Below are 8981 nucleotides of genomic sequence, written 5' to 3' on the forward strand. Positions count from 1 at the left end.
ACAACCAGTATATGACCTGTTCAATTTTTTTTATTATTATTTTTATTTCCTCATAAGTGTATAGGCTTTATATCAAAGTTGAGTTAAGGTTGGTAGAGGATGAGATAATGGTTGAGTGGGTAACAGGGCTATTTTTCTTTAATAAACAATGATTTCCATTTTCTCAAAAGGCACAGAAGAACTGATCATTTGAAAGATTCTGTTTCATTTGTCCATTAATCGTGTCTCAGCAGTTTTGTCTCAGCAGCGTCCTGATGAACTTTTTCAGCTCTTTCTCATCACGGGACCATTTGAGGAGTCTTCTGAGGAGCATGCGTCCGCTCTGCATGTGACCCAGGGCGAGGTAGGAGCCCGTGTGCTGGCCCTCCAGCGCAGGACAGGAGCATCTGTGTGGAAGCCAGAGGGAGCTTTGCTCGATCGCAGCCCGTGGCACACCGGCCCAGCGGAGAACACGACTGCGTCCCTGAGGAACCACACGCACATCTGTCCCGACCAGAGACCAGGAGCCGATCCGCAGTCTGAACGCTGGACAGGAAGAGAGCAAACACAACAGGAATTAACAGCTAATAACAGCAACTTCTCGTTGTGGGAACAGCAATATTATAAAATCCAAATTTTATATGTGACACACACAACCATGCATAGTTTGATAAGCAATGAAATGCACATAGAATAAAAATTAAAATGAGAATAACACGGAAATTAATAGAAATAGGAAGCAAAACTTATATTTAGGGGTATATTTTGTGAAAATATACCCCTTCAGGTGTTTATCATGGTTGAGTGTTTTTTTATTCTTGCTCAGCAATGGATGCTCTGTAGTGAATGGGTGCCGTGAGAATGAGAGTCTGATAAAAACATCACAATAATCCACAGCACTCCAGTCCATCAGTGAACATCTGGAGAAGACAAAACCTGAAACACATCCAGCATTAAGATGATTTTAACTCAAACACATAGAGTCTATAATCCAGAATAACACTTCCTCCAGTGAAAAAGTGTTCTGGTCTGAATCAGGAGAGAAATCTGCACAGATCAAGCAGCGTTTAAACAGCTCTAACGCATTGTAATGCTGGATGTGTTTCAGGTTTTGTCTTCTCCAGATGTTCACTGATGGACTGGAGTGCTGTGGATTATTGTGATGTTTTTATCAGACTCTCATTCTGACGGCACCCATTCACTGCAGAGCATCCATTGATGACACACTGATGCAGTGCTACATTTCTACAAACCTGATGAAGAAACAAACTCATCCTGATATCAGGGTGAGTACATTTACAGCTGATTTTAGTTCATTTTTAGGTGAACTATTCCTTCAGACATTACGAGTTCATGGTCAGTTGTTACTGGACGCTGCTGACCAGATGAAACAGCACACATCTACAGTGTCAGTGCCTCACCAAACTGACTCTTGCAGAAGTCCTGCTGGATCTCCTGCTCTCCTCCTGAGTCTGGACTGCAGACTTCACACACGGCAGAACCTGGAGGAAAGAAAGAAGAACTGGAGGAGAGCCCTTGATGGACAGCTGTATCAGAACTAGTTAAAATCAAAAGGTTTTGTTTGGGACCGATGTTTCAGTAATCCAGACCAGTAGCGTAGCCAGAAAAGAGACTCTGGGTGTGCATATGAAAATCTGGGTGTGCCACGTTTATTGTCAGATTACTGTGCAAAATTATGGGATAGTATTTTTGTCACACTGCTTCCGTCCAACCATACTCCTCGTGTTAATTTGCAGGTCGTGTCAAAATGTAGTTAATTGTTAAATGTAATCACTTTCTTCCAAATACGATAATTTTGAACTTCTGGTACAATACTTGGACATTTCCAATCTGGCAACACTGTCTCTTGATGTTGGGCCCAGGGAGGGAGAAGCATCCTCATCAGGTGGAACGTTAGGCCTTGTGTCCGGCTGTCCATCAAGCCAAGGTTTTTTGCTAAAAAAAAATTAAGAAAGGAGCTCTGCAACATATTGCTAGCAAGCAATGTGCAATCAAAAATTATCTGTTTATATCATAGACTGCTGGGGTCACAGTCAGCTGCTGTTTGCTGACTGATTGGTTATATTTAAACAAAAATCATTTAAAATGTATATTACATTTTAACATTTTAGCATTATTTCACCATATATTGGATTCTTATGTCTGTGCCCCTGAGAGTATAGCTGCGTCCGAAATCGAATACTGCGTACTGGGTACTACATTTGAATTTGAACGTACTACTCGACCGTTAGAAAAGTACGTTCTATATAGTATGAATGTGGGTAGTATGAATGGAATTCGGACGTACTACATCCGCCATGTTGACATTGTCACGTGACATACGTCGTCACAACAGCGCGTAAATTTAAAGAGCCCAATCTACTGAGCGAACATCGGTGATGTTTTTCGTTTTTCTTACCGCTTTCGGGTTTTTTTTTATGTCGTTTGAATTAACAATTCAAAGCAGGCGTCGGTCAGCTGTTCGCAGATCATGCCTTCGTTGACAGCTTGTAAATCCTTTACTAAATATAAATTTAGCTTTTAATTTTCTACCTCAGAATAACAGCAGCTACAGCTGTGAACAGAATGACAGACTGATTTTATGTAAGGATATAAAGTAATTTATTGTAATAAATAAATACAAATAAAATTACACAAAACGAACATAAATTAATAAACTTGAATGAATGCTTAGGCAAATACACACACACACACACACACATGCATATATACACATAAATACACACATCACAATATATACATAAATACATACATAATATATACATTATAGACAATATACACACATATATAAATATATATAGTTAGATATAGATATATCAGCAAAAAAATGTGTAACCTATTGAAATTTTATTCTAAAAAACAAAAACTACATATTTACAGACTGTGAAGAGCATCATACAGGCTGCTGTCACTGGCCTTTGACATCCAAGAACTGCATAACATTGTGCACAGAATGAGCAGGTCTGTCATGGGGATTTTGAGGAGGCTGATTGCCTTCTCCACCACAGCTTTTCTTCTGGTAGCTGGAACAATAGATTGCTGTCACATACAAACTGAACCTCCAGCAAGTGAAGCCCAATGTTATTTCAACAGGAAGTGGTTTCATTCTGTTCAGCTGCAGGTCACCACCATGGTAAGTACCTTGATATCTTTGTTGAGTATCCCGGGTCTGTGTATGATGCCAGGGTGCTGAAGAACACTGGAGGCCTATCCACCTGCAGGAAAACACATCCTGGGAGATGTTGTGTGTGTCCTTGTGTGAGTGTTCATCTGCCTCATCACAGCAGACAGAGAGTCTGAACAGAATCCTGCACAGCTTTGATTCAATACCAATGATGCTCGTGCACAGAACATTGTTGAGAGAGCCTTCAGATGATGAAGACCAGCTGTGCTCCATCATCTTCTTCTTCAAGGCCCTGGAAGTGAGTTCTGCCTTTGTGCAGATGTTGTTGCATGCTGTGCAGTGCTCCACAACCTCCGTCTTCTGAATGCGGACATTGCTGATCCAGAAGTTGTGGAGGATCATGAGGATGATACACTGGAACCCCAAAACACAGAAGTCAGCACAGAAGAGCATGTGCGGGACAAACGGACCACAGCTGTGTCACAGCAGACGACCGTGTGCAGCTCTTCAAGAGCAGATTACCTGTAGGACAGTCGAACAGGTTAAGACTCTGTGAATCACTTCATGTTCTCATAGTGCTATTGTTTAAGCTTGTGTAAGTTGTGTAGGTCATTTTAAGACTGTCAAATCAAGATATACATATATTAGTTATTTAAGAAATATAAATACTATAAAATCACATAAATATGTATAAATACACATGTAAGTATTTAAATTTAAACGTGTGTATTTATATATACACATAAATATATTACACTCATAACTGGGAATTCATATTACAGTTGAAAATGAAAATTTTACAATTTGAAAATCTAGAAACATATCACATAACATATCATACCAACATATTTACAAGTTTAATTTTAAAATATGTATTACTTTATCCCTGGGTTATATTTTTTAATTCCACTTTTTTTTCACTCATTTTTGATTCCCAAATTTAAAGTCCTCATCTACAGTTACTGAAATGAAGCTGCTGAAGTTTATTTTCCTGACATTATTATAGAAACGTCTTAAGAAATTCCCTTTTGCTGTTGCTTTAAGCTCTATTATACTACTTTATGAAAATGTTAATATGGTTTTGTCTGAAGCTTTGTGCTCTTATCCATGTAGAAATGAAAAATAAATAAATAAATAAATACATGAAGAGAATAATTTGTATGGGTATTTCTCTAAAGTGTGGCACCCATTCTCAAGACAACATTCTTCAGATGTTAAAAAAAAACAACAACTGGAAACTGCTACAAAATCAGTGCACACAACTGCTTCAAAAGTTATTTGCTATTAAGTACTTTGCAACTGACAAAATAGCAACTGGAAATACCTGGAAATTCATATTATAATATAAAAAAACAGCATAAATCAGTGATGATCCTAACATAAATACATGTAAAGAGTGTGTGTAGTTAAGATTAATTTTCATTTATATATTTACTGAATTATGCTTTCCAGTGAATAGGGTTTCATCAGTGGATGAGAACAAGAGTGTGTTCATCAGTCTCTGTAACATCAGAACAGGATTTACACATTACACATTACTGATGATACTGATGCCTTGTAAGTTAACCAACATTTTTTTTTTATCAAAATATCAACACTAGTAAAATGTAAATTAACTCGTTTCAATTACTTAAAATTTTGTAATTTTATATCATTAAATTACTTAACGAGCCGTCTGTAGAAAGCAGCCTTAACAAGCTAAGGCACAGCCTCTGATCGATAATGATTATTAAACATATTTTTAAACTCAATTTACAAAACAGTCTCATCAGTTTACAATGTGTAAAGCTTTAACAAATCAGTCGTTTACTTGGATTATGTTAAACAAGTACACTTTAACCACAATGAACAGCGTTTATCCATAAGGTACTTACACTTCAAAACAGCGGCGTCACGATCCTCCGATTTTCCGTTATTTTCGAATATGAGTATGACGAGCCCTCTCCCGGTGCCTCATGGGATAGAGAAGTGTCCATCCTATGCATACTACGGAATTCGGCCGGAAGTAGTAGGCCATCCGGGTACATCTCGCCTACTGTTTTTCGAATACTGAGAATTCGGACATACTACTTGCTTCGCATACTGTTTTTCGCCTACTATATAGTATGGAAGTATGCGATTTCGGACGCGGCTTATGATTTAGAATGTTCAGTGACGTCACAGAACTGCCAGATTCAAACAGCTTTCGCGCGTCGGCTGCACTGAGCCTGAGACGGACGCGCTCAGCGCTGGTCATATATAACTATTAATATGCAGTGTTTTCAACCACATAATGTTTATTTTAGGTTTCAGACATTTAAATATACATAATCACTAGTAAAACAATACTTTGGTAGTTTGTAAAATACACACTGATGTCTATGGTAGCAGCAAAAACTATCTTATAAAATGTAATTTGCCGACGTGTTTTAGTCATATATCAGACACACATAGCAGAACAATAAAGTTCATTCTATTCTTCGTCAAGTTTAACATTTCGGGAGAAACTGGGGAATTCAAGTGCTGTACGTTAAATCCGGCTGACAGGACTCTGAACTGCAGCGCTCATCTCGTTACAGATCAAGATAATTTATAAAGGTTTTTAAACGAAGAATCGGAATATCAGATAGCTGACATGGTAAGCAATTTTTTGTATATATTTTAATAAAAAATGAAAAACTAAGTAAAACTAATACCGATACATCTGTTAGTGGCTGCGGTGTGCCACGTGACAATCATGACCATGGAAACAAGGGGTCAGTTAAAATATTTGTAATTTACGCGTGAAAGGGTTGATTTAAAATATAAATATATATATTCTAAGTAAACAACAATAGCCCAAGTTTAGTAAACTTTTTATTGAGACTATAAAAAATAATTCTGCATCTATTTTTAGGTGTGCCACCTGCCACCCTGGCACACCCATGACTACGCCACTGTAACAATGGATGAAAAGTTTAGAGCCCTAGTGATGATTAAGTCTAGAGTGTGTCCAGTGTGGGCCCATGTACATGCTGAATCGACAGGTAAAAAAAAAGCCTCAAGTCAAAATATTCATTTATCACCAATTAACTGTTTGACAAACACTTACTGCTTCGATGTCCAGATCTGAATTTTAAAAAAATCTCAAACATGCTACGATCTGAATCAACCGAGTCGCGAACATGCTCCGAAGTGCCGATCTGAATCAACCGAGTCGCGAACATGCTCCGAAGTGCCGATCTGAATCAACCGAGTCGCGAACAGGCTCCGAAGTGCCGATCTGAATCAACCGAGTCGCGAACAGGCTCCGAAGTGCCGATCTGAATCAACCGAGTCGCGAACATGCTCCGAAGTGCCGATCTGAATCAACGGAGTCGCGAACAGGCTCCGAAGTGCCGATCTGAATCAACGGAGTCGCGAACAGGCTCCGAAGTGCCGATCTGAATCAACCGAGTCGCGAACATGCTCCGAAGTGCCGATCTGAATCAACCGAGTCGCGAACATGCTCCGAAGTGCCGATCTGAATCAACCGAGTCGCGAACATGCTCCGAAGTGCCGATCTGAATCAACCGAGTCGCGAACAGGCTCCGAAGTGCCGATCTGAATCAACCGAGTCGCGAACATGCTCCGAAGTGCCGATCTGAATCAACGGAGTCGCGAACAAAAAAAAAAAAAAATCTAAACAACAATAGCCCAAGTTTAGTAAAAAAAAAATTGAGACTATAAAAAATAATTCTGCATCTATTTTTAGGTGGCTACGCCACTGATCCAGACAGGTCGCAGGAGGGTAATGTGTTCAAACCTCTGATCGCGTCGGGGGCTTCACCTCGGCTCGGGTCTCTTTCTCCGGGGATGCAGAGCTCCGATCCATCTGGAAACCGGCTGCAGTTGAACATCTCCGGCCACGGAAACCCGAACGCGCTCATGACGGGCAGACACGCGTCCCGCACCGCCTCACAGAGACCCCGACACGGGCGCACCGGAGCCGTGACCCCCGGTAAACACACGGGTGCGAAGAGCGAGCAGAGGAAGCGCCGCGTGTCCGGGTGACGGGAGCAGAGGCATCCAGGCGGCGGACTGCTGCTGCGCTTCCCTCGCGCTGTCGTGACCCAGCAGGTTCGGGAGGCGCATCTCTCCGTAACCGATCCCGAAACACAGACCCATCGTGTTCGGAACCGGTTTACACGCCGAGCACACGGTGCCGAGCTCCGCCAACGTGACGAAGTCAGACACTGGGTGTGCTTTCAGACCTTCATCATCATCATCAGCAGCACCTTCATCAGCTCTGGACGCGCTGGAAACCAGCAACACGATCACACACAGAGAATCAAGATTAAACATGATGGAGACGCGCGTGCAAACTCATGTGTGTGTGTGTGTGTGTGTGTGTGTGTGTGTGTGTGTGTGTGTGTGAGAGAGAGAGAGAGAGAGAGTGTGTGTGTGTGTGTGTGTGTGTGTTTGGCGTCTCCACATCCTGTGAATCAAACGCATCAGATTCTTTATTACTGGCAGTAAAACACTTCAGAGGTCTGTGTGAGGCTTCTGTCTCCAGTTCTCGGGAAGGTCTGGGAGTATGTGCTACTTGGGTTGGGAAAATAAAAACTTAAAATCAAAAACAATTTTAAAACATTTTAAAAAACTCAAAAACAAAGTGTCTAATAACTTAAAGGCAAGATTTTTTTTTACTTTAAACTAAACTTTGGGTCAAATATGGATTAACCCAACTTTTGGATTAAAAATGTAACAACAGTTGAGTTAGTCCATATTTGACCCAAAGTTGGGGTCAAACAATGTAGTTTTATGAATGAAAGAGGCATTTATTAAGAGTCTGATGTGCTTCCCAAAGCGCTTTATTTTTGCTTTAGTTTCAACTTTTCGTGATGGAAATGTAATTTAGTTGTTTTTGGCAAAATAAAATAAATAAAACGGTTTCTAAAACTGTAGGCTACTTGAGATTTATCTAAAAAAAATAAAAGGTACGTCTATAAAACATTCTGGGAATGTACTAAGTTTTAAGTTGGGAAAATAACTTTAAAAGTATGTTAGGAAGTGATTCCCAAAACAAGTGTTCGGGGAACATTCTATGTGTTCTGCGTAATGGAAACATGAAGTCCCCATGAGTACAAAACCTATATAGTTCTTCCTTTAGCTATTTGAATTTTTTTTTTGTAAGGGAAACGAGTATAAAATAATAATAAACAGCTGGATCAGGAACACACAATGACACAGAGAACTGTTCTTCTCACTCTGGCCACTAGATGGACACATTCAACATGAAGGCCATTGCTGGATCCTAATAAAAACTAAATAGACATAATGCACTGTGGAAATAGTGAAAGTGTTTGTGTGTACTGCACATGTGTGTCTACATAGTGTTAAGCATAAGTATGTGTGTGGTAAAGCTGTCATAGCGTCACAATGAGCGTATATAAACCCTAGTGAACTGTTTACGTGTAACAGATTCAGATTGATTCTCAGCAGCTGCAGGTGTGAAATATCTCAACGTGCTTCACATGCAGCAGATGTGTGGTGCAATACTTCACTAATAAACAGAAAACAGTAGGCAGCACACATGAAAACAAAGGGACACCATGACATGATTAAATATGTATGAATACTAGATGCCTTTGCTAAATATGAATAGTAAGTACTTTTCTTTGTTTTGTTTTGTTGTGTGTTAATCAGCCCTCAGTCTCTCTCACCTTGAACCTCTGCTGACATTTCACCAGCGGATCTATATTTAACACACAAACACAGCCCTGAATCTACTTAAAGCCTTTCAGAGCCATGGTCTTAAACTCTAACTTTTGACTAATATATTTCACTTGATATCATCTAAGAAAGCCACAGAAATATAAAATATATCAAGTCTGGTCTTAGAATCAGAAACTATACA

General features: G+C 39.9%; 1 long non-coding RNA gene and 1 pseudogene across 1 annotated transcript; both read right to left on the bottom strand.

Moving 5' to 3' along the window:
- Positions 1-7490, bottom strand: part of LOC113058840 (secreted frizzled-related protein 2-like) — a 7729-nt pseudogene extending 239 nt beyond the window's left edge.
- LOC113058842 (uncharacterized) lies at positions 2900-5372 on the bottom strand. The gene is made up of 3 exons (XR_003278035.1): positions 4999-5372; positions 4560-4625; positions 2900-3646 (listed from the first exon to the last, which is right to left on the bottom strand). It is a non-coding gene; the product is annotated as an uncharacterized LOC113058842 (long non-coding RNA).
- Positions 7491-8981: the final 1491 nt, after the last annotated feature.

This window comes from Carassius auratus, chromosome 40 (genome assembly GCF_003368295.1).
Source record: "Carassius auratus strain Wakin chromosome 40, ASM336829v1, whole genome shotgun sequence".
Lineage (NCBI taxonomy): Eukaryota > Metazoa > Chordata > Actinopteri > Cypriniformes > Cyprinidae > Carassius > Carassius auratus.